Here is a 26,269-nt window from a genome sequence, read left to right as displayed (position 1 = left end):
AAAACGCTGTGTCATGCGTCGCTCCATGAATCTCCCATAAGGGTTTTTAATTGGGTTGAGATATGTTGTTTGAGACACACACACACACCCTCAAAACCCCCTATACTACTTTGAGAGCCTTCTTTCAAAGTCACTGAGATCTTTTCTTCTAGACATGGTAGCCAAAATAATAGACAACTGGGCACCCCTAAGCATGATGGGATGAATTGCTTAAATAACTCAGGAATCACACCTGTGTGGAAGCACCTGCTTTCAATATACTTTGTATCCCTCATTTACTCAAGTGTTTCCTTTCTTTTGGCGGTTACCTGTATGTGTCTTGCATGCTGCAAATATCCTTGCTCACATGCGTGTGTGAGATGACAAGCTACCCTGTTACACCGTGTGTGTGACAAGGTGCTACCCTATTACAGTGTGTGTGTGTAGTACCTTGATGAACATCTCCAGAGCAGACCTGGGCACTAGCTTGCTGCCGGCTCTAGGCTGCAGCCCGGCCCTCTGCATTAGGGAGTCCACCTCAGGGAGCCTTAATACGAGCCCAGTGAGCTCTGACAACTGCTCCTCCAGAGCCCTGCCTGGGAAAAAGTCAGTAACGCATCATAAATAATCATATATGCCACTTAGCAGACACTTTTATCCAAAGACTGCATTTACACATGTATCCCAATTCTGATCTTTTGCCCAATTATTGGCAAAATATCTGATCTGATTGGTCAAAAGACCAATAATTGGGCAAAATTTCAAAATTGGGCTGCCTGTGTAAATGCTGGCCATGTTTAGGATGTGTATTAGCTCCTTATGGGACCTGAACCCACGACCTTAAGTGTTTCTAGTGCCACACTCTTTCCAAACTGAGTCACACACATACACACTTACATCTCCACAACAAAACACTGAAATAAACATACAGCAATACACATACTTAAAAACAGAAACTAATGGGAAATCATCCAATATTGTAATAGACAAGAAGTGCAGGTTGCAAGTGTTTTAAATAGCTGTCTGAGGATGTCGTTCCATTGCTGAACGGAGACCAGTGAGGCTTGGCCAGTGTGTACACGCAAGACTGTAAGTACCTTTGGATAAAAGCGTTTGCTAAATGGTCGCATGTCCAGGGTTCTAGGTTGAGGTTCTGTACCTGCTCTGCTGTCGATGCCATCTGGGTTCTTGTGGATGTGCTGCTGCAGAACACAGTGGAACCAGGCTCTCACAGAAAGGTTCTGGGCTGAGCCCGACACGGAACCTCCACAGCCGGAGCTCACTGAATACACCAGCTCGCTGAGAGGTCAGTTTGACATAGAACAGACAACAAATGTGCTTAAGGGAATCACAAGTTAGAGTAAGGTGAGGTGCAGAATTGATCATCTTGATCAATCAATTAGTTATTGTTTGGGATGCGAGGTGATTTGTAGATCCGTGATTCTGTGCGGTCTGACCGCAATGTAGTGGATCTCAATCTCTATGTTCCACCGGAGCAAGGCGCTGCACAGATGTGCTAATCTGCATAAGGGAGGCTCACATGATGGATAGTAGTTTAGAATGCAAAGGTGATTTGTAGATCAGTGATTTTGTGCAGTACCTTGCTTAGAATGATCCTTTCGGATGTCTGCCACCACACATGGTTTGTATTCATTAGTGCACTCTGTAGCAGTGTTTTGCAATAAAAACCAAAAACAACCGTTTCTTATTGGACAAGTTCAGACCCTGCTTACTAGGGTAATGTACTTGAGTAATGTTACCTGTTCTGGAGCAGGTGGGGTAGGGAGTGAGTCACTAGCAGAGGGTGCAGCATGTCATCCCAGCTGAAGCACTGCATGATGGACTGGATGGGGTTTGGGTGGAGGTCTTGGGGGGCAGAGCTGGGAAGGTCAAAGGCCAGCAGAGTAAATCCTGGAAATGAGAGTCAACATTCATACCGTGTTACCTTACGGTAACTACCATGGAAAATAAGTTTGAGAGAGTCATTCTATAATGGAAAGATGTATTACTGCATGCTCAACACAAAGCACAGATGCAAGATGTTGAGAGTAAAAGAACTGACGAGAGAGAAAAAATAGAGCGAGAAAGAGAGAAACAGTGAGACAAAGGCAGACAGTGCATATAATCTTATGAGAAAGACAATTGTTAGTTTGTGCAACCCACAGTGTGAAATTGTTGTATACAGTAAACATTTATCCTCCTCCCCCATTCCTCCTACTCTCTCCCTCTCTCCCTCTGTGTGTGCCTCTGACCTGCGGCAGCATCAGCCAGCTGGGCAGGAGGGGTGTTGGAAAGACACAGGCTGCGGAGGAAGGGGAAAAAGTTAGCCCAGAGAGCTGCTGCAACCGCCAGGTGGCGGTCTTTACCCACGCTGACATTGGGAGGGGGCAGCCAGGCACCAGGGGGGGGGGGGTGCATGCTGAGTGGCCAGGCTGGACATTGCACTGATGTACCCTCCTGTAGGAGACACACACACACCAATAACATCCGTATTCAACAGAGACACAGTTTCTCCCTCTCCTTTACACCGCCTCTCCACCTCCGTCCCTTTCTTATATTCCGCTTCATTCCTCTCTTTCACATTCTCTCCATCCTTCTTCAGCGCTCTCTCACTCTTCCCATCTCTGGGGGGATTAGGTCATGCGGTGCGGTGCAGGGTAGAGAGGAGCAGGAGAGGGTAGCGCGGGGCTGATCCCCTGTACACAGACTGGGCTCTGGCTGCTGGGTCTGCCTGGCCCCACGGAGGCTGGCATTAGCCCAGATAAGCAGCTGAAGGAGCTGTAATCTCATTTAGACTGGAGATGATCCTCCTGTCCCCTCATTCGCCCGGATGGAGCGAGGGAGAAAGGGATGGAGGGGAGGGAGGCAGGGGTGAGTACTGGCACCCTCAGCTCCCCTTGCACTCCCAACTCGTGTCTCACACACACACACACACACACACACACACACACACACACACACACACACACACACACACACACACACACACACACACACACACACACACACACACACACACACACACACACACACACACACACCTACACCTCTGCCTGCGCCTTCCAGCAAGGTTGCATCTAATCCAGAGAGAGCTGAGACAATCGATTAGAGTCTGAATTCATTAGCCTCGTTACTACAGCGGAATGGGCCTTTCACACCCATCAAGGCTCATTGTACAAGACATAGTCAGAGACCCCACTTAATCCTCCCCACTGCCGGTTCTTATAGCTGTACACACACACACCATTAGAGACCCCACTTAACCCCTCCCCCAAATGCAGCCACTAACACACACACACAGACCGACTTACAGCCGAGACAGCTGAGGAAACTGTGGGTTTGCACAACCGATGAATTTCTGCACAAACTGACAGAAACAGTCTCATGGAAGCTCATCTGCATGCTCGTCGTCCTCACCAGGGTCTTGACTTGACTGCATTTTGGCGTCGTAACCAACTTCAGTGGGCAACTGCTCACCTTCGATGGCCCCTGGCACGCTGGAGATGTGTGCTCTTCATGGATGAATCCCGGTTTCAACTGTACCCGGGCAAATGGCAGACAGCTTGTAGGGCGTCGTGCGGGCAAGCGGTTTGCTGATGTCAACGTTGTAAACGGAGTGCCCCATGATGGGGTTATGGTATGGACAGGCATAAGCTATGGACAACGAATACAATTGCATTTTATCAATGGCAATTTGAATGCCCAGAGATACCATGTCGAGATCCTGAGGCCCATTGTTGTGCCATATATCCTCCTGCCAATCCCTCATATTTCAGCATGATAAATGCAGGCATACCCCATATTGCAAGGATCTGTACACAATTCCTGGAAGCTGTAAATGTCCCAGTTCTTCCATGGTCTGCATACTCGCCAGACATATCACCCATTGAACATGTTTGGGATGCTCTGGATCAATGTGTATGACAGCGTATTCCAGTTCCCGACAATATCCAGCAATTTTGCACAGCCATTGAAGAAGAGTAGGACACCATTTTACAGCCTGATCAACTTTAAGAGGATGTGTTGCACTGCATGAGGCAAATGGGGGTCACACCAGATAGTGACTGGTTTTCTGATCCACACCCTACCTTCTTCTTTTTTTTAAAGCTATCTGTGAGAAACAGATGCATATCTGTATTCCCAGTCATGTGAAATCGCTAGATTAGGGTCTAATGAATTTATTGAAATTGACTGATTTCCTTATATGAACTGTAACTCAGTAAAATCTTTTTAAATTGTTGCATGTTTATGTTTTTATATTTTGTTCAGTGTAGTTAAGACATACTGTAGCCTACACCGGCTTAATGCGTTTGTTGTTATTGTCGGCTAATCAAAGTGGCACTGTCTACAGTGGCTCCATGTGAAGCAAACAACGTAGATCTTTAAATCAATGCAAAGTTGAATTAAAATTACGGAATTAAGTTATTTAAATGATAAGGAGTAGGCTACAACGACCAACCATCAGGTAGGCTGTTGTTTAATCTAAAATTAGTTGTAGACAAGGACGGGAAGCACAGCAAAATAGCCTCAATTAGCCTAAGTAGCTCGCTTCTTTACATTGATTTGATACGGTCAAGACAGGCACTACTCTCTCTCTTTTTCTCCTTCCCGGGTCAAACTCAAGCAAGCAGAGTAGCACCTCTCTCCTTTAGTCGTGCAGGATGCGCAGCAAGCCAGTTCCCAAGTTGGTTTTATTTATTTTTTACCCTTTTTCTCCCCAATTTCGTGGTATCCAGTTGGTAGTTACAGTCTTGTCCCAGTCAACTCCCGTACGGACTCGGAAGAGGCGGAGGTCGATAGCTGTGTGTTCTCCGAAACACAACCCAGCCATGCTTTGTGACACAATGCCCGCTTAACCAGGAAGCCAGTCGCACAAATGTGTCGGAGGAAACACCTTACACTGGGCAACCGTGTCAAATTGCATTGCTACCAGTCCGCCACAGGAGTCGCTAGTGCGCGGTGGGACAAGAACATCCCTGCCGGCCAAACCCTCCCCTAACCCGGACGGCGCTGGGCCAATTGTGCACCGCCCCATGGGTCTCCCGGTCACGGCCAGCTGCGACAGAGTCTGGACTCGAACCAGGATCTCTAGTGGCACAGTGCCTTAGACCACTGCACCACTCGGGAGGCCCCGTTCCCAAGTTTTTTAACACATGTATTTCGACTTTCCGGACAACTGATAAAATGTCATGATATTATTCTAATAGTGAAACATATTTAAAATAGCCAATCATAAAAATAAACAAAAATAACGTCTCAGCAAAGAGCAATTTCTCAAGCAACACTTTTGCTTGGACTGTCTGGGAGTGAAGAGAGAGAAACTGAAAACTAGCAGCTATTGCCTGAAAGGTTTGGAACTCTCTTTCTTAATGGTCTATTAACTAATGTAACCAGGCAGGCCAAAACTCCATCCCACTAAAACAGGCTGAAATTTCAGGCGGTATTTTCAAACAGCGCTTACACAAAACGGGTATCATCATAATTTTCACAATTACACAGTATTATCCAACCTCAGTGTGGAAAATGATGTTTATAATTGCACTGTGCCTTAAATAATGACAGGGGGACAACTATTGCGTTCCTCCACCTCTATAATGTCCATCCACTGCTCTTTAGAGAGAGACTCAGGGTCCAATGGAGGGCCAAGGTGTAGGGGCGTAGGGTCTAGATACGGAGGAGAGCACTTAATTAAGATCTCAGCTAATTGTCCACCACCCGTCCCCCAATATAATACTGAGACCTAACATACACCCTCTGGCGACACAGGGGTCTCAAGCCCTCATGCACAGGATCATGGGAAGGAATGCAATGTGAGGAATTAGTCTACTGGTTGGCTGTTAGGCGGGCGGCCGGCCTTGGCGACGACCATACGAGTCAGTGGTTGTCACACACGCACACACACCTCTTGGTCGCAGCCTCTGGTGGGATAATTCTCTTGATGTGTGCAGATTCCTCTCTGCTCTTAATAAACATAATGACGGCGAGGCACAATTTGCAGGACTACATAATTACCTGTTAATTGTGTCACTGAAAACGCATTAATCACAGAGATACCAAGTACTGCCAGGATGGAGAATTAAGCATAATTTGGCGGGACGAATTTGAGAGAGCGCTTTTTTTATTTAATTAAATGGGTCAGCGTGATCTCGGCCATAACACTGTCCCCTTTGGGAGTTTGTGCAAATGAGTGCCCTCCAACCCCGAGATATGAGATGGGGACTTTTTTAGAATTAGCGAAGCTAACGAGATATGCCGCGTTACGAGAGCCTGGACTGAAATAAGAGAAGAGCACACTTTAGTGATGGTGGAATAATCTACAGTTACATATCAGGATTTTTTTTAGCGATATATTGTATTGACAATATCGCAATATTTTTATATTGTATCGGCACTTAAGTATTGTGATATCGTATTGTGAGGTCCCTGGGAATTCCCAGCACTAGCACACTTAGTGTTTCACCTTGGAGATATGTGTGTATGTGGGAGTGTTGGCATGTATACACAGGAGAGCCAAAGCAAGCACACGCTCATATAAGTCGTGAGTGAGGATTGTTGCAGGCTGGCAGCTTACTGCTTCATTAGCGCTAACTCAGGGTAATCCAAACTGAACAACCAGACATCCTCTCCCTCCTGACACCTCTGTCCTACCCTTTTACTTCTTCTCTCACCAAAACAGACACCTGTTTCACCTGTGCCTTTCTCTCTAAACCCTTGACCTCTGATCGGGTCGTCCGTGTAACACACACTCGTGGCCTGCCGGTGAACTCACCCTGACGCCGTCTCCACCACACAGTCACTCCACATACTCACGACCAGCCGCTATACCCATGGTGACCGCACTGGGGCCTCTAGAGGCCGTATCTATACTCAGGCCTCTGCCAGCACCTGCTGAAGGGGACCTGGGGGCCACGGGGCCCCAAGAGGCAGAGAGGGGCCTCCGGACACAATGGATGGGCTGGATTTATCGAAGGGATGGAGGGGGGACAGAGGACAGCACAATCCTGCCTTTGTAGATGTCAGTACTGGGGCCTGACTGACCCCTTTACGGCTTCTAGATCCCAGCATTTTAGGTAGGGCCAGGAGTTTTTTTCACGTGATCATGACAGCAAAAACTCGAGGATCTAGTTGTAGGGTCTAAGGCCAATGCCTGAAAGCATGTCTCTCTGTCCATTAATGTGTAGAGTGTGTGTGTGTGGGCATTTGTATTAACTGTGTCTCAGTGAGTTGCTGAGTGTTTGTCCCCCCTCCCTCACCATAGCACCCTCAGCACGATCTGCAGAAAGCCCAGGGCAGAGCTCAGCTCCGACTGGCGGCAGGCGGGCAGCAGCAGACCGAACCCCTCATTGAGTAGCTTCTCCTCTGACAGACCGAGACACTAGCACACACTCGTCTCAAACACCTCAGCCACACCCTCTAGGTAGGGCCCCAGAGGGCCAGGAGGCGAGACGGTCCTGTGATCTTCGGGTAGAACTCCCTGGCAGTCTGAGAGAAGGAGGAGACCAGCCAGCTAGCTTGGGCCCCCACATCAAGGCCCCTCTCCTGGAAGAGTAGTAAGAGAGCCAGCAGGCCCCTCTACACCAGGCTCTGTTGTCAGGACCCGGTTACGAACCTGGGTCTCCGGAGTGAGAAACAGTCACTTAACCAACTGAGCCACGAATAGTCAGCAGAACCCAGAAGATGAGGCAGACACAGCAGTACTTAAGACCGTGTATTTAATTAAGTAAAAAGGAGAAGTCCTTAAATACAAAAATGGCAAATCCAAAAGGTGGTAGGAATAGCACAAAAAAGCCTCAAGAGATACTCAAAATCAAAAACAAAAACAGAATTCCACAAGAGCATCCACCGGAATCGACAAGAAACCACAGAACACTAGGGCTGGGTGCTAACATACAAACACAGAGCACAGAACTGAGGGAAACTAAGGGTTTAAATACAATCAGGGGAAACGAGGTACAGGTGCAAATAATAATGGGGAACAAGGGAAAAAACATAAGGTCAAAAAGCACAATGGGGGCATCTAGTGACCAAAACCCGGAACAACCCTGGCCAAATCCTGACATCTGTTGGGTGGTGTCCAGAGGGAGCAGGCCCAGCAGCTCACAGGCCTGGCCGGCCATGTCCTCCAGCTAGGCCTTCAGGGCCACCACAACGAACAACAGCAGAAGTTCATCAGCCCCGCCGCTGGTGGAACTCGTAGTACGCCCTGGAGAGGAGAGAGCGAGAGAGAGAGAGAGATGGATGAGAAATAAGGGACATGAGTTTCCATTGGCCATAGTAAGATGAAGAGATAGTAGTGTCACAGTTCAAGTTGAGTGTGTGACATTCATATTACTCATCTTTCACTGAGACTTTGCATTGCTCTAGTCAAGATCAGAGTGCATATGTATTGGTAGATCTCCCCACCCGCACCTTCCTCCATCACAACGCTCCATCACTCCTTCTATGGTGCTGATGAGAGGCATGCCAGGCATGCGTGATGTGTCTGTGTGTATGAGAAAAACACCCAGCGCAACGCTGTAAGATCCTGCGGGTACCGTGAACAAATGCCTTTAGAGATCATGTTAAATGTCAGACACTCAGCCACACAGCGGTAGGCACACAGTCGCCCTCTCTGCAGTCAAACCAATCTACTGCAACACCAGTTAGAGATCAATAACTACTACAACACACACACACACACACACACACACACACACACACACACACACACACACACACACACACACACACACACACACACACACACACACACACACACACACACACACACACACACACAGCCACAGAGGGCTCCATAGTTCCCACAGCACATATTGAGGAACAGGGACTGAAACTTACAAATTATGAGCATTACCATGACTAGGGCTGTGGTGGTCATTCATTTTTTGCAGCCGGTGATTGTCAAGCAAATAACTGCCGGTCTCACGGTAATTGACCATTAATTAAAATAAACACATTTAGCATCTCCTGGCTTTCATGCATAGCCTACAAGCCACTGATGCAGACCTTTGGAACATCTACAGTACCAGTCAAAAGTTTGGACACACCTACTCATTCATTTCTACATAGTAGAATAATTATGAAAACATCAAAACTATGAAATAACACATATGGAATCATGTAGTAACCAAAAAAGAGTTAAACAAATCAAAATGTATTTTAAATTTTAGATGTTTCAAAGTAGCCACCCTTTGCCTTGATGACAGCTCTGCACACTTTTGGCATTCTCTCAACCAGCTTCATGAGGTAGTCACCTGGAATGCATTTCAATTACCAGGTGTCTTGTTAAAAGTTCATTTGTGGAATTTCTTTCCTTCTAAATGTGTTTGAGCCAATCAGTTCTGTTCTGACAAGGTAGGTATGGTATACAGAAAATAGCCCTATTTGGTAAAAGACCAAGTCTATATTATGGCAAGAATTGCTCAAATAAGCAAAGAGAAACGACAGTCCATAATTACTTTATAAAGAAAGTTTCTTCAAGTGCAGTCACAAAAACCATCAAGCACTACGAATAAACTGGCTCCGCATGTGTAGTTCCTACCGCAAAGCATGGAGGAGGTGGTGTGATGGCGCTTTGCTGGTGACACTGTTGTGATTTATGTAGAATTCAAAGCACACTTAACCAGCATGGCTATCCCATCTGGTTTACGCTCAGTGGAACTATCATTTGTTTTTCAACAGGACAATGACCCAACACACCTCCAGGCTGTGTAAGGGCTATTTGACCAAGAAGGAGAGTGATGGAGTGCTGCATCAGATGACCTGGCCTCCACAATCACCCGACCTCAACCCAATTGAGATTGTTTGGGATGAGTTGAACCGCAGAGTGAAGGAAAAGCAGCCAACAAATGCTCAGCATATGTGGGAACTCCTTCAAGACTGTTGGAAAAGCATTCCTCATGAAGTTGGTTGAGAGAATGCCAAGAGTGTGCAAAGCTGTCATCAAGACAAAGGGTGGCTACTTTGAAGAATCTCAAATATATGTTGAAGAATCTCAAATATATGTTGATTTGTTTAACACTTTTTGGTAACTACATGATTCCATGTGTTATTTCATAGTTTTGATGTCTTCACTATTATTCTACAATGTATAAAATAGTAAAAAATAAAGAAAAACGCTTGAATGAGTAGGTGTGTCCAAACTTTTGATTGGTACTGTACATTAAAAAAAGTCAAATAAATCCATTTAATATAGCATACACCATCACAATAAATCCATTATTTATTTTAGACAGGTCTGAAGAAACATGCTATGAAGAAAATGTAGTCTATTTCAGAACAGAATAGCATACTCTGAGTTGTCCTTATGTTAGACCCTAATATTGCTGTGGGCTACACTAGGTTATTTAGCAGACAAGATTTGTTTTGTATTCCGTGGCATTATTTTATATTATTTTATAGTATGAAGAATAAAATGTAACATAGCTGAATGAAATAGAAAGGATATATTCTGTGTTGATCGGTTAACAAAGAAAAATGTCTTCCTATATGCTTAATTTAGAGTTAATTATGCAACTTTATTTGTGATAAAAATGTTGGGCTATGAAGTGCATTCGGAAGGTATTCAGACCCCTTGACTTTTTCCTCCTTTTGTTATGTTACAGCCTTATTCTAAAATGGACTAAATAGTTTTCCCCCTCATCAATCTAAACACAATACTCCATAATGACAAAGCAAAACAGGTTTTTGTACATGCAGGCCAAAGAGTTCAATCTTGGCTTCATCAGACCAGATAATCTTCTTTCTCGTGGTCTGAGAGTGCTTTAGGTGCCTTTTGGCAAACTCCAAGTGGGCTGTCATGTGCCTTTTACTGAGGAGTGGCTTCCGCCTGGCCAAACTACCATAAAGGCCTGATTGGTGGAGTGCTGCAGAGATGGTTGTCCTTCTCGAAGGTTCTCCCATCTCCACAGAGGAACTCTGGAGCTTTGTCCCAGTGACCATTGGGTTCTTGGTCACCACCCTGACCAAGGCCCTTCTACTCCCGATTGCTCAGTTTGGCTGGCCGGCCACCTCTAGGAAGAGTCTTGGTGGTTCCAAACTTCTTCCATTTAAGAAGGATGTTTTGGTACCCTTCCCCAGAACTGAACCTCAACACAATCCTGCCTCTGAGCTCTATGGACAATTCCTTTGACCTAATGTTTGTTTTTCCTCTGACATGCACTGTCAACTGTGGGACCTTATATAGACAGGTGTGAAAACTTTCCGGATGCACTGTGTTTAGATTTTTAAAACATTCTAAGGCTGCATGATGCGATTCTAATGATGATTTGAAAAAGGTCACATGAGCTCTGCTTTGTTTATTTCTGCAGGCTGTACACATTTCATCAGTCTCTCATTCATGATTTGACAAGCACTTGATAATATTCTCACCAGGCCTCGAATTTCTGTGCGGCATCCCTCTTGTGTGGCCGCCATAGCCCCTAAGAAATGCCATGCCTTTTGCAGCCAAAGTGGCCGTTGTGGGATGAATATAATAATCATAATTCCCTTCTCCTGGCTGCCAATCAATTCTTATTAGCCAATGCCCATCACATGATTGGGTCCTTCTCACAGGCATCTCAGCTCCAAAGTAGGCTACAAGTGAAGACTGACACATCAGGGACACAACGGCGCGTGTCCTTATCGAATTCCAAGGCGCATATTGAAGATGTTAGAAGAACTGTCACATTTACTTTTCGTCAGCCAACAAGATGAGCATGCCTAACGAACAACAAAAGCACTAGCCTATGTCAATCTACTATCGCCCATAGTACAAAAGTTAACCTATTCTATTGGGCAACTAGTCCTTTTATGCGAGAACTAAATATTCCAAACATACTCTGGGACAGTTGTTGGATGTGATAGATCCCAAATTAATACAACCATTCACATCAAAAAAACTTTTAAAAACAATGAGGCTGGGCCTCCCGAGTGGTGCGGCGGTCTAAGGCACTGCATCGCACAACCGGCCGTGACTGGGAGTCCCATAGGGTGGCACACAATTGGCCCAGCGTTGTCCGTGTAAGAGGAAGGTTTGGTTGGGGAGCTTAACTTGGCTCATTACGCTCTAGCGAATCCTTGTGGTAGGCCTGTCGCCTGCAGGCTGACAATGGTTGTCAGTTGAATGGTGTTTCCTCTGACACATTGGTGCAGCTGGTTTCCAGGTTAAGCGTACGGGTGTTAAGAATCATGGTTTGGCAGGTCATGTTTCGGAGGACGCATGACTCGACCTTTGCCTCTTCTGAGCCTGTTGGGGAGTTGCAGTGACGAGACAAGTTCGCAATTGGATATCACGAAATTGGGGAGAAAAAGGGGGTAAAATACAAAAATGTAAAATAGCAAACTATTAGGCTATTTCTTTACTTATAAGCGCAGCAATGCGCACACGGCAGTAGGCCATAAGCGCAAATGTACCAAAATGATATCAATTAGCGGGATAACATCATTCTCAAAAGTGATGTGACTATCATTTATGTGATGTTGACTATTCATCGAAAAATAACATACCACGTTTAATTATTACGCAATTAAATTAACCATGCAAAAATTAATGAATTAGTAATCTGGGGAACCACAGGAAAAGTTTATTTAATGAGTTACCGTTTCCCTAATTAACTCAAGAATATATCAGCATATCTCCATATCCTACCCATCATATCCTACCCATCAATCATTTCCTCATATCAGTCTCATTCTGAACATCGTAATATTCTTTAAATCTGCACGAACCCTAGTCTACATGATGACTCAGCCTACACAAATGTTCTTAATTATTTATTTACTAACTAACTAAATGATCACACAGAAATACTTAAACACACACAGTATAGGTTGAATTGATTACTAACATAATGCAATGAAAAGTACCTAGTGGTCTAACTCGATATGATGGCTTGTTACACAATGGAGAGGGGGTGGGGACAGATAAAGAGCGGGAAAGACAGAGAGGGGACCCATCGTACATTCAGTTGAAAAACTATGCCCATGGGATGTGAATACATAGCACATGAACAACAGCACATTCGAAAAGAAGTGCAATGTCTATATTTATGTTTGTATATCTTTGTCGTCGCTCTCTGTTGAAACCACTCGATCCGTCTATGGCAAGTAGTTTGATGCAAGTCTCTGGTTGTCCACCAGAGGTCACAATGTACTTAGTAGTTGTAGTGTTCATTAGACTTGATCCTTCAGAGGTAAACACGAGGTGGTCCTCAGTCGAGTGTACTAGGCTACCGGTATTTAAAAAGCTGCAGACTGAATGCTCCGGTATAGTCCCTATCTTCTTCACTAAAGAGTTCCATAGGGTCCCACTATTTTCTGGTATTGTAGTTTTAAACCATTTGTCACCTATTCAGCTTGCGCTGCTCGTAGACTGGTCTTAATGGCAGCAACCCAGCATGTTTTGGTCTAATATGTTAATTCTTCAGCAAGTTCTTTAAGGCACTCGCCTTGGAGGCTGGTTCCACCATGTTGACACAATATCAGTGCTTATGTGGGCGTGGTTACTGACTTGGCAAAAGTTTATATGAAAAATAATTATACTTTAATCACATTTCATCTTCACAAAAGTATTTTTATACTTAAGCCCAACCCCCCCTCCTCTCTGATCCTCACCCAGGAGCGAGAGTCATGACACCACAAATGCGAATATGCATTATTATAAAGGTGCATTTTCATGGTGAAAAATATCTTCCTCAAACTTACATGCTGCCTATGTATGGCAGTTAGCAGAGGTGTGGACTCAAGTCATGACAAATATGATTACTTGCAACTCAACTTTGATTTTTTTTTTACCTTTATTTTACTAGGCAAGTCAGTTAAGAACAACTTCTTATTTTAAATGATGGCCTAGGTTAAACTGCCTGTTCAGGGGCAGAATGACAGATTTGTACCTTGTCAGATTTGAACTTGCAACCTTTCGGTTACTAGTCCAACGCTCTAACCACTAGGCTACCCTGCCGCCCCGACTTCAACACAAATGACTCGTGACTTGACTTGGACTTGAGCCTTATGACTCGATCTGACTTGATACCCTGCCCAAGCCCAAATATGAAAAATTATGCTATTAAAAAAAGTGTGCAGCGCATCAAACTTTCATTTAACAGATTACAGTTTGATTCAGGCAGGAGCCAATCAAAATGTGCCAGCTGAGAAAAATGTGTGTGTGGCAGTGCAGAGGAACATTGGCGGGTGAAATTCAGATGGAGCCATTGGAAAGATGATACCCCAAATTATTATTTTTCGGAAATAAAAACGCCGCTGTATCAACAAAAAACAAATTGCAAAACACGCACGGAGAAAAATTACAGACGGAGGCGCAACAATTTACAACTTTGTTCGACATTTGAAGCTGTACGAAGAACGGTAAGTCGTGCCTAATACAGCCGACAGCTATATATTTTATTACTTTACTGATGTATCATGTAGGCTAATGTAACGTTAAATCAATGAGCCTCCACACAGTCAGTCAGTGCGGGAACGTGATCATTGCACCCACGATTGAGCTACAACTGGCTAGGCAGTTGGTTGCCTAAATCCTGCCTAATGTTACTGCTGTTCCTAAAACCATTGACATACGTTAGCCTACTGTAACCACACAGTGAGAGAGTGTGTGTTAAGGTTGGGCGATTTGTGTACAAGCCTACATCGCCCGATTGCACCCCATAGCAATCCTCGATAGTCGATCACTATTGGGGGGGTGTGTCTTTCTCCATGGAAATATAATGTTTATTTGGAAAGTAATAAATATACAGATATTTTTAAAAGCATTCATAATTTGCGTAAATGTAATATACTATTACTCGTGTAATACCTTTAAACATTTGGTGAATAGCACATTATGAGTTGTTTAGAACTCAAAACTCAAAGTTTAGGACTTGAGACTTGACTTGATACTTGATGATCTGACTTGAGACTTGACTCGGACTTGCCTGTCTTGACTTGGGACTTGCCTTGGGACTTGAGTGTTAAGACTTGAGACTTACTTGTGACTTGTAAAACAACGACTTGGTCCCACCTTTGGCAGTTAGGCTTTACACTGATTGTAAAGCAGATTAATGTGCTTAATTTTAAGAAGATATTTGGCCACTTTAGTTGTGATACAAACCTTATCAACAGGCTACATGAGGTGTGTGACTATGATTTGAAAAAGTCGCAAAAAGAAGACATGCGCTGTTTTCTTGCCTTACTGCACACACTAGGCATCATTCACAAGCAATTGATAATACATAATTCACAAGTGAAAGGCTGATATTGTCACCCATCAGACCATTCTTAATTTAATCTTGTCTTTACATATATTAAATCATATACAGTACCAGTCAAAAGTTTGGACACACTTACTCATTCCAGGGTTTTTCTGTATTTGAACTATTTTGACTGGTACTGGTGGCTACTTTGAAAAATATCAACAACAAAAAAAATCATTTGTTTAAACACTTTTTTAGTTACTACATGACTCCATATGTGTTATTCTATAGTTTTGATGTCTTCACTATTATTCTACAATGTAGAAAATAATTTTAATAAATTAAAGAAAACCCTTGAATGAGTAGGTGTGTCCAAGCTTTTGACTGGTACTGTGTATGATTTGTGTGTGACATTAGTTTTGATTTAGAATGGACCCTTATCATGCACCTGTCTCGGAACAGGGTCAGGGGGAAAAAATACATGTAATCTATGCACTTAAATAGTGAATGGAGGATGCTTTTCCCATGGTTCATTTTCATGCCAGCCAGATAGGCTATATTCCTGTTGTAAAGCGAAGCAATATGCTAAAAATTAGGATAAATTGAGAAATAAATAGAGGCCTAGCCTATAGAAAGCTGATGGGATCCTCTTTTACTCGCACAATTGTATAGCCTATAGAAATGTTGCGCAACATGAGCTCTCATTAAGTGTTCGATTTGATTTTCAATCTCATTTGCATTTATGCCAGAGTGATTAGAGGGACAATAAAGTGCTGAGTACCAGGCAGTTAGCAAGTTTAATATGCTACTAATGACCATCAGAGCTTGGAGAAAGTTTGGAGAAAGCTTAGTTACCGTGACTAAGCGGTCACGTGGAATTTGACTGCGGTCATGACTCATGACTGCGGTGTTGCGGTAATATGGTCACTGTAACAGCCCTAACCATGACTGCTACATGTTACAGGGAGAGAGAGTGAGAGGAGGAGAAGGTGAAAGGGTGAGAAAAAGAGACAAGGTGTATGGATGGTATGCATGTAGAAAAATAACCTAAGGCAGGAAGAGAGAGTTAGAAGAAGGGAAAGATGAGAAAAAGAGAGAAGGTAGATAGGGGATCCATTTAGAGAAAAACAGCAGTGGGAAATGGATTTACAGTTTGTCTGTAACAGGTTGGGAGGCTTTTTCCCGTGTTTTCTGTCTGTCAGACAGACAGTGTGTTTGTTTATCCTGGGCAGCTTTTTCCGGAGGCAAGCAGATGCTCACGACTCCCGGCATAAGAGATCAGCGCTCTCCCAGTCGATCCCATTAATGCAGCCACCACAGGCCTCCCATGGAACCGGTCCAGCCAGCGAGAACGCTGCCGGAACGTTGCCGGAACGCCATAAGCACGCCCTGCTCTTCTCAAGGGAACTGGAGCAGAGACAGAGGGAGAGGGGGTGTTCTAATCTGGACCTGGCCCAGCCCAGCCCCGTCCCTGCCAGCAACCTCCCTACCGCTGCCCACCCCCATCCGTGCTGGAAACCAACACGGCTTCGTTAAGGGGAATTAACCGCCATGCTCGTTAGCTAATTAGCCTTCATGTCTGTGGAGCGGCTGAGCACGTTCCAGACAGAGGGAAGTCATTAGGCGGATTTATCCTTCTCGCTGGCGCCCAGCCGGGCCCGTCCCAGGCCACGTTCTGATGTTGGGATCCATGGGCTTATCGTCTTTGGTCTCCCCCAGAAAGAGGAGCCATGGCTGGGGGAGTTTGGGAAGCAGCTGTGGGTTTGATGTGGGGCTCAGTGGGACTCGGCTGGTCTCCTCTGGGAGGAGTGGAGAGGCAGGTGGAGGTTCCTCCTGAGACACCTGCTCTCCCTGGGAGTCTAAGCAAATAGCAAAGCCTCAGAGAGGGGCTGTGCCACACCTGGCAGGCACACACACACACGCACAGACACATCAAGACAAAGGCACAGAGAGTCGTGTCTGTGAGTGTGGACTCACCTGTCCCCCTTGGGTCAGTATTTCATATCAACATAATATTGAACAAAACTAATTTAGCTCCATTTAAAGAGTACCTTAGGGGTTTAACTGGCCTCCTTTTATGTACCCCTCCATGTTACCCATCCCTACATACACACACACACACCTCACGTGCCCTTGATCTTCCTCCAGGGGGCGCCGCCTGCGTTCTCCTGGGCCAGGTAGAGAGCCAGCACTCTGAGGAAGATGTGAAAGGAGTTGGCTGAGCGGTACAGCTGGGTGCGGCTGGGAGAAAGGAGGGGGGAAGGGGAGCAGTAGATCCGGGCCTGGTCCAACAGGGCCAGGGGGGTTCTGCTCACGCTGCAGAGCCCTGACATCCCTAACCAGGGCACTGTGAACGAACCGCTTTGGAGTGTGGGGAGAATGTAAGTGGGATATTTCGAGGGATAAATTACATATTGTCCATGTTTTAGAGTGGTGTGTTAGAGGTGTTCCTTACCAGGTTTTTGCTGTAATACTCCCAGAGTGTGGTGACAGTGCTATGGTTAGGTTTCCATAGCAGAGACAGATTCAGGCAGCAGAGCATGTGCATTCTGATCTAATCCTCCTGTAGCGTTCTCTGCAACACACACAGATCAATTAACAAACTAATTTTAACTGTACACGGAAACCATGCTCCCATCCATAACCCATATCCTCTTTGAGCGAGAGCCTACCTTAGGGTTACAGGTGGACTTGAGCAGCTCACCCACAAAACTCCAGTTGTCCTCCAGCGGTTCCTGTGAGACCAGAGCATACCTTATATTACCAACAAAACATACAGTCTAATAAGCTTGGCAAGAAGTCAAAATTGCAGCCTGTGACTTTCATCTTAACAGGGGATGCAATCGGGACAAAACAGGATTTTGACTGTTTAAACTATAAATGGAGGACACATTTCACAAATTCAGCCATATCTGATTAATCAGGAAAGATCACACCCTTATATCCCTCCTTATACCCCCTAATCTCAGGTAGATTACCTCGTTTTGGAAGGCCCCGTTTCTACAGTATTGTCCCAGCTCAGCCAAGTGAGTGACAAGCCATCAGGTGAAGCCCAGAGGGTCTTTACAGTGTGTAGGGAGCACACCATACTCCTCTGCTACAGGCTGGCCACTGATCAGAGACCACAGCAGTGTGTCCATGTAGTTCCAGAAAGACTACGGGGAATCACACACAAGTGCGCACACACACACACACACACACACACACACACACACACACACACACACACACACACACACACACACACACACACACACACACACACACACACACACACACACACACACACACACACACACAGTTGTAAATACAAACACTATGTCAAATTTGATTAATTACAGATACAAATCCAATGGTCACCAAATCATAGTTACATCAAGTGTGAATGTGTGTGTGTGTTCACCTATGTGTGTAACACTTTGCTCCTGTGTTCCAGTAAGTGTATAAGTAGTATCCACAGCTCTTTGGTGCAGGTGCCGTGGTAGTGATGGCTGGTCAGGGCCTCAGTAGGCCTTACCTAGAACAGAGGACAGAGTTAGGAATACCCTTTACCCCCAAAGCCTCAGCCTCGGAAGAGGCTACTAACTCTTATGGAGTTGTAAATGTTGCGTGTAGGTTTGAAATTACCTATCGATTACACCCGTTCCAGGCAGTATTATAACCATACAAAAAGGTTATTAGGAATTCATTTTTTGTTGTTCTTCTCCCCCAACTCTTAGACACAACCACATTGCTTACATCTGCCATGACAGGCTCATTGTCCACCCTACTTCCCAGAAGCCTGGAAGGGATGAGGATGAGTGAACCAAGCCTATGGGTTCGTAGCTTCAACCCCGCAACACACACACACACACACACACACACACACACACACACACACACACACACACACACACACACACACACACACACACACACACACACACACACACACCAATTGATTAATGGACTGCTGAATGTATATATTTTTTTATCTTGCTTGTTTGCTCTTTTCAGTATTATGTCTATCTCTGATAAGCTACCCAGGAAAAGGCTAAATTAGCCCAAATATATGTAGCCTTAGAAATAAGGTTCATGAAATCAATAACTTGCTCACATCAGATAACATTCGTATATTAGCCATATCTGAGAGTCACTTGGATAATTCATTTGATGATACGGCAGTAGCAGTTCAAGGATACAAAATCTATAGAAGAGACAGAAATGCTTATGTGGGCTGTATATATATATATTCAGAGCCATATCCCTGTAATGCTTAGAGAAGATCTTATGTCAAGTGTTATTGAAGTGTTGTGGTTGCAGGTTCACTTGGCACATCTAAAGCCTTTTCTTTTGGGGTGTTGCTAGAGTCCACCAAGTGCGAACAGTCAATATCTAAATAATATGTGTGAAATGCTTGATAGTGTATGTGATGTAAACAGAGAAGTCTACTTTCTTGGGGACCTGAATATTGACTGGTTTTCATCAAGTTGTCAGCTCAAGAGGAAGCTTCTTACTGTAACTAGCGCATGTAATCTGGTTCAGGTTATTAATCAACCTACCAGGGTGTTTACAAACACTACAGGAACAAGATCATCCACATGTATCGATCACATTTTTACTAATACTGTAGAACTTTGTTCTAAAGCTGTATCTGTATCAGTTCGATGCAGTGATCACAATATAGTAGCTGTGTCCAGGAAAGCCAAAGTTCCAACAGCTGGGCCTAAAACAGTGTATAAGAGATCATACAAAAGATTTTGCTGTGACCCTTATGTGGATGATGTTAAAAATATTTGTTGGTCCAATGTGATTAATAAGGAACATCCAGACCCTGCACTTGATGAATGTATGAAATTGCTTCTTCCAGTTATTGATAAACATGCACATGTTAAAAAACTGACTGTTAGAACTGTTAGAACTGTCAAAAGGAGTGGCTAATAAGTCTGGCTGTACATTACATTTCTGGCTGTACAGTACTCTAACCCTACTTCATTGGCAAAGTGGACAAACTTAGGCAGGAAATTACACCAACGAACAGGGAGCCAAACAAACAAATAAATAATGAAAGAAAAGCATTGCAAGTTTTAATTTTGTAAAGTTAATAATGACAAACCTCCTGGCATTGACAGCTTGGAAAGCTACTGAGGATCGTAGCTGACTCTATGGCCACTCCTTTATGTCATATCTTTAATCTGAGCCTAGAGGAAAGTCTTTGTCCTCAGGCGTGGCTGCATGCCAAAGTAATTCCGCTACCCAAGCGGCCTTTACTGGTTCTAACAGCAGACCTATACGCTTGTTGCCAGCTCTTAGCAAACTGTTGGAAAAAATTGTTTGACCAAATACAATGCTATTTCTCTTTTAACAAATTAACAACAGACTTTCAGCATGCTTATAGAGAAGGGAACACAACATGTACTGCACTGACACAAATGACTGATGATTGGTTGAAAGAAATGATAATAAGAAGCTTGTGGGAGCTGTACTGTTAGATTTCATTGCAGCCTTTGATATTATTGACCATAACCAGTTGGTGAAAAACACTTGTGCTATGGCTTTTCAACCTCTGTTATATTGTGGATTCAGAGCTATCTATCTAATAGAACTCAAATGGAAGCTTCTGTAATGTCAAACATGTAAAGTGTGATGTACCACAGGGCAGCTCTCTAGGCCCTCTACTCTTTTCTATTTTTACCAATGACCGGCCACTGGCATTAAACAAAGCAGGTGTGTCCATGTATGCTGATGATTCAACCATATATGCATCAGCAACCCCAGCTAATGAAGTCACTGAAACCATTAACAAAGAGTTGCAGTCTGTTTTGGAATAGGTGGCTCGTAATAAACTGGTCCTGAACATCTCTAAAATTAAGAGCATTGTATTTGGTAAAAAATAATTCCCTAAGTTCTAGACCTCAGCTGAATCTGGTAATGAATGGTGTGGTTGTTGAACAAGTTGAGGAGACTAAATTACTTGGCGTTACCTTAGATTGTAAACTGTCATGGTCAAAACATATAGATTAAATGGTTGTAAAGATGGGGAGAGTGTCATGACTTCCGCCGAAGTTGGCTCCCCTGCCTGTTCGGGCGGTGCTCGGCGGTCGTCGTCACCGTCCTACTAGCCACCACCGATCCCTTTTTCGTTTGTCTGTTTGTTTTGTCTTATTAGTTTCACTTGTGTTCTGTTGTATGGTTTAGTGAGCTTCCCTATTTTAAGTACGTGTACCCGCCCTTGTTTTGTGTTGGATTGTCTTTATGTTACGTGTGTGTGTTTTAGGTAGAGGTGGTTATATTTTCTGGACTTGGCACCCTGTGTTTTTGGGTAGTCACTTGATGTCCGCGCCCTGTGTTGTTGGGCTTGTCATTTTTGTGTGCCGTATTAAAGAGCACTTTTCCCCAGTGGAACTCTCTGCGCCTGATTCCTTCACCCACCTAGTCCCGCGTGACAGAGAGGTCTGCTTTTTTAACACCACACTCCAAAAAGCAAGTTCTGCAGGCTCTAGTTTTGTCTAATCTTGATTTATTGTCCAGTCATGTGGTCCAGTCATGTGGTCCAAGGAAAGACATAGTTAAGCTGCAGCTGGCCCAGAACAGAGCAGCACGTATTGCTCTTTATTGTAATCAGAGGGCTAACATAAATACTTTCTCTTAGCTAAGAGTTTAGGAGAGACTGGCTATATCACTTCTTCCATTTATAAGTAACATTAATATGTAGAAAATCCCAAATTGTTTGCAAGGTTAACTTATACACAGCTCTGACACACACACTTACCCCACCAGACATGCCACCTGGGGTCTTTTCACAGTCCCAAATCCAGAACAAATTTAAAAGGTGTACAGTATTATATAGAGCCATTATTGCATGGGACTCCGTTTCATCTCATATTGATCAATTAAACAGCAAACCTGGTTTCAAAAAACAGATGAAGCAACACCTCACGGCACAACGCCTCTCCCCTATTTTACCTAGATAGTTTGTGTGTATGCATTGATATGTTGGCTACGTGTGCCTTTATAAAAAATGTATGTAGTTCTGTTATTGTCTATTACTGTTCTGTATTATGTAATGTTTCATATTCTGTGTGGACCCCAGGCAGAGTACTGTAATTAGTATCCTAATAATCTGTGTACTGTAATCAGTATCCTAGTATTTGATCAATTTAGATCCTAATAAAATACTTTCACATACTTACGAAATGTGATGGAACATTTTATGTTTGTGCTTTTCTAATAATGTGACTGATTGAAGGAATCCTCACTATCAGTAGCTGCAATTTGGCAGTACGCCCAGACCCTTGTTTTGAGAATGAAAGTGTAACAACGTTCTTCGTTTGTCGAAAGAGAGTCGGACTGAAATGCAGCGTGTTGGTTACTCATGTTTTTTAATGAAACAAATGACGAATACATGAAAATAACTGAGACAAATACAAAACAACAAAACGGAACGTGAAACCTAATTACAGCCTATCTGGTGAAACTACACAGAGACAGGAACAATCACCCACGAAATACACAGTGAAACCCAGGCTACCTAAATACGGTTCCCCATCAGAGACAACAAGAATCACCTGACTCTGATTGAGAACAGCCTCAGGCAGCCAAACCTAAACTAAACACACCCCTAATCAACCACAATCCCAATGCCTACAAAAAAAACAATACGACAACACAATAACATAAACCCATGTCACACCCTGGCCTGACCAACTAATTAACTAAAAACACAAAATACTAAGACCAAGGCGTGACAGAACCCCCCTAAGGTGCGGACTCCCGGACGCACCTCAAAACCATAGGGAGGGTTCGGGTGGGCATCTGTCCATGATGGCGGTTCCGGCTCGGGACGTGGACCCCACTCCATTAATGTCATAGTTCCTCCCCTACCCGTCCTGGGATAATCCACCCTCGCCACCGACCATGGCCTAGTAGTCCTCACCCAGAACCCCACTGGACTGAGGGGTAGCTTGAGACAGAGGGGCGGCTCGGGACAGAAGGGCAGCTCGAGACAGAGGGGCAGCTCGGGACAGAGGGGCAGCTCGGGACAGAGGGGCAGCTTGGAACAGAGGAGGCCCAGCACTGAGAGGAAGCCCAGCACTGAAAGGAAGCCCAGCACTGAGAGGAAGCCCAGCCAGGCAGTTGAATCCGGCAGATCCTGGCTGGCTGGCAGTTCTGGCAGATCCTGGCTGACTGGCGGATCTGGAAGAGTCTGGTTGACTCGCGGATCTGGAAGAGTCTGATCTGGTTGACTAGCAGATCTGGAAGAGTCTGGTCGACTAGCAGATCTGGAAGAGTCTGGCTGACTGGCAGATCTGGAAGAGTCTGGCTGACTGGCAGATCTGGAAGAGTCTGGCTGACTGGCAGATCTGGAAGAGTCTGGCTGACTGGCAGATCTGGAAGAGTCTGGCTGACTGGCGGATCCTGGCAGACTGACGGCTCTGGCTGCTTCATGCTGACTGACGGCTCTGGCTGCTCCATGCTGACTGACAGCTCTGACTGTTCCATGCAGACTAACAGCTTTGGCAGCTCCTTGCCGACTGGCAGCTCCTTGCAGACTGGCAGCTCCTTGCAGACTGGCAGCTCCTTGCAGACTGGCAACTCCATGCAGACTGGCAACTCCATGCAGACTGGCAACTCCTTGCAGACTGGCAGCTCCTTGCAGACTGGCAGCTCCTTGCAGACTGGCAGCTCTGGCTGCTCCAAGCAGACTGACAGCTCTGGCTGCTCCATGCATACTGGCAGCTCTAGCTGCTCCATGCAGACTGGCAGCTCTAGCTGCTCCATGCAGACTGGCAGCTCTGGCTGCTCCATGCAGACTGGCAGCTCCTTGCAGACTGGCAGCTCCTTGCAGACTGGCAGCTCCATGCAGACTGGCAGCTCCTTGCAGACTGGCAGCTCCTTGCAGACTGGCAGCTCTAGCTGCTCCATGCAGTCTAGCAGCTCTAGCTGCTCCATGCAGACTGGCAGCTCTAGCTGCTCCATGCAGATTGGCAGCTCTGGCTGCTCCATGCAGACTGGCAGCTCAGGCTGCTCCGAATAGGCAGGAGGCTCCGGCAGCGCTGGAGAGGAGAAAGGCTCTGATAGCGCTGAACAGACAGGAGACTCCAGCAGCGCTGTAGAGGAGGAAGGCTCTAGAAGCGCTGAACAGGCGGGAGACTCCGACAGCGCAGGAGAGAAGAAAGGCTCCGACAGCGCAGGAGAGGCGAGGCGCACTGTACGCCTGATGCGTGGTGCTGGCACTGGTGGTATTGGGCTGAAGACACGCACAGGAAGCCTGGTGCGGGGAGCTGCTACCGGAGGGCTGGGGTGTGGAGGTGGTACTGGATAGACCGGACCGTGCATGCGCACTGGAGCTCTTGAGCACCGAGCCTTCCCAACCTTACCCGGTTGAATACTCTCGGTCGCCCTGCCAGTGCGGCGAGGTGGAATAGCCCGCACTGGGCTATGTAGGCGAACCGGAGACACCGAGCGCAAGGCTGGTGCCATGTAAGCCGGCCCAAGGAGACGCACTGGGGACCAGATGCGTAGAGCCGGCTTCATGGCATTTGGCTCGACGCTCAATCTAGCCCGGCCGATACGCGGAGCTGAAATATACCGCACCGGGCTATGCACCCGCACTGGGGACACCGTGCGCACCACTGCATAACACGGTGCCTGCCCGGTCTCTCTAGCCCCCCGGTAAGCACAGGGAGTTTGCGCAGGTCTCCTACCTGGCGTAGCCATACTCCCTGAAAGCCCACCCCCCAGAAACTTTTGGGGCTGATTCCCGGGCTTCCATCCACGTCGCCGTGCTGCCTCCTCATACCAGCGCCTCTCCGCTTTAGCCGCCTCTAGTTCTTCCTTGGGGCGGCGATATTCACCAGGCTGAGCCCAGGGTCCTTTTCCGTCCAGTTCTTCCTCCCATGTCCAATTCTCCAAGTGGTGCAGCCTCTCCCACTGAAGCTGCTTCTGTTGCCTCTCCTGTGGCTCCTGCCTGTTTACACGCAGCTCGGTCCGTGTGTGGTGGGTGATTCTTTAACGACGTTCATCGTTTGTCGAAAGAGTCGGACCGAAATGCAGCATGTTGGTTACTCATGTTTTTTAATGAAACAAATGACGAATACATGAAAATAACTGAGACAAATACAAAACAACAAAACGGAACGTGAAACCTAATTACAGCCTATCTGGTGAAACTACACAGAGACAGGAACAATCACCCACGAAATACACAGTGAAACCCAGGCTACCTAAATACGGTTCCCCATCAGAGACAACAAGAATCACCTGACTCTGATTGAGAACAGCCTCAGGCAGCCAAACCTAAACTAAACACACCCCTAATCAACCACAATCCCAATGCCTACAAAAAAAACAATACGACAACACAATAACATAAACCCATGTCACACCCTGGCCTGACCAACTAATTAACTAAAAACACAAAATACTAAGACCAAGGCGTGACAGAACCCCCCCCCCTAAGGTGCGGACTCCCGGACGCACCTCAAAACCATAGGGAGGGTTCGGGTGGGCATCTGTCCATGATGGCGGTTCCGGCTCGGGACGTGGACCCCACTCCATTAATGTCATAGTTCCTCCCCTACCCGTCCTGGGATAATCCACCCTCGCCACCGACCATGGCCTAGTAGTCCTCACCCAGAACCCCACTGGACTGAGGGGTAGCTTGAGACAGAGGGGCGGCTCGGGACAGAAGGGCAGCTCGAGACAGAGGGGCAGCTCGGGACAGAGGGGCAGCTCGGGACAGAGGGGCAGCTTGGAACAGAGGAGGCCCAGCACTGAGAGGAAGCCCAGCACTGAAAGGAAGCCCAGCACTGAGAGGAAGCCCAGCCAGGCAGTTGAATCCGGCAGATCCTGGCTGGCTGGCAGTTCTGGCAGATCCTGGCTGACTGGCGGATCTGGAAGAGTCTGGTTGACTCGCGGATCTGGAAGAGTCTGATCTGGTTGACTAGCAGATCTGGAAGAGTCTGGTCGACTAGCAGATCTGGAAGAGTCTGGCTGACTGGCAGATCTGGAAGAGTCTGGCTGACTGGCAGATCTGGAAGAGTCTGGCTGACTGGCAGATCTGGAAGAGTCTGGCTGACTGGCAGATCTGGAAGAGTCTGGCTGACTGGCGGATCCTGGCAGACTGACGGCTCTGGCTGCTT

The 26,269-nt window shown here is 45.9% G+C and overlaps 1 pseudogene; it reads right to left on the bottom strand.

Moving 5' to 3' along the window:
• Nucleotides 1-26,269, bottom strand: part of LOC135521626 (protein MMS22-like) — a 43,105-nt pseudogene that overhangs the window by 7,201 nt on the left and 9,635 nt on the right.

This window comes from Oncorhynchus masou, chromosome 30 (assembly GCF_036934945.1).
Source record: "Oncorhynchus masou masou isolate Uvic2021 chromosome 30, UVic_Omas_1.1, whole genome shotgun sequence".
NCBI classification, from domain to species: Eukaryota; Metazoa; Chordata; class Actinopteri; order Salmoniformes; family Salmonidae; genus Oncorhynchus; species Oncorhynchus masou.
The sequence above is the reverse complement of the archived record's forward strand: the minus strand, read 5'-3'. Positions and strand labels throughout refer to the sequence as shown.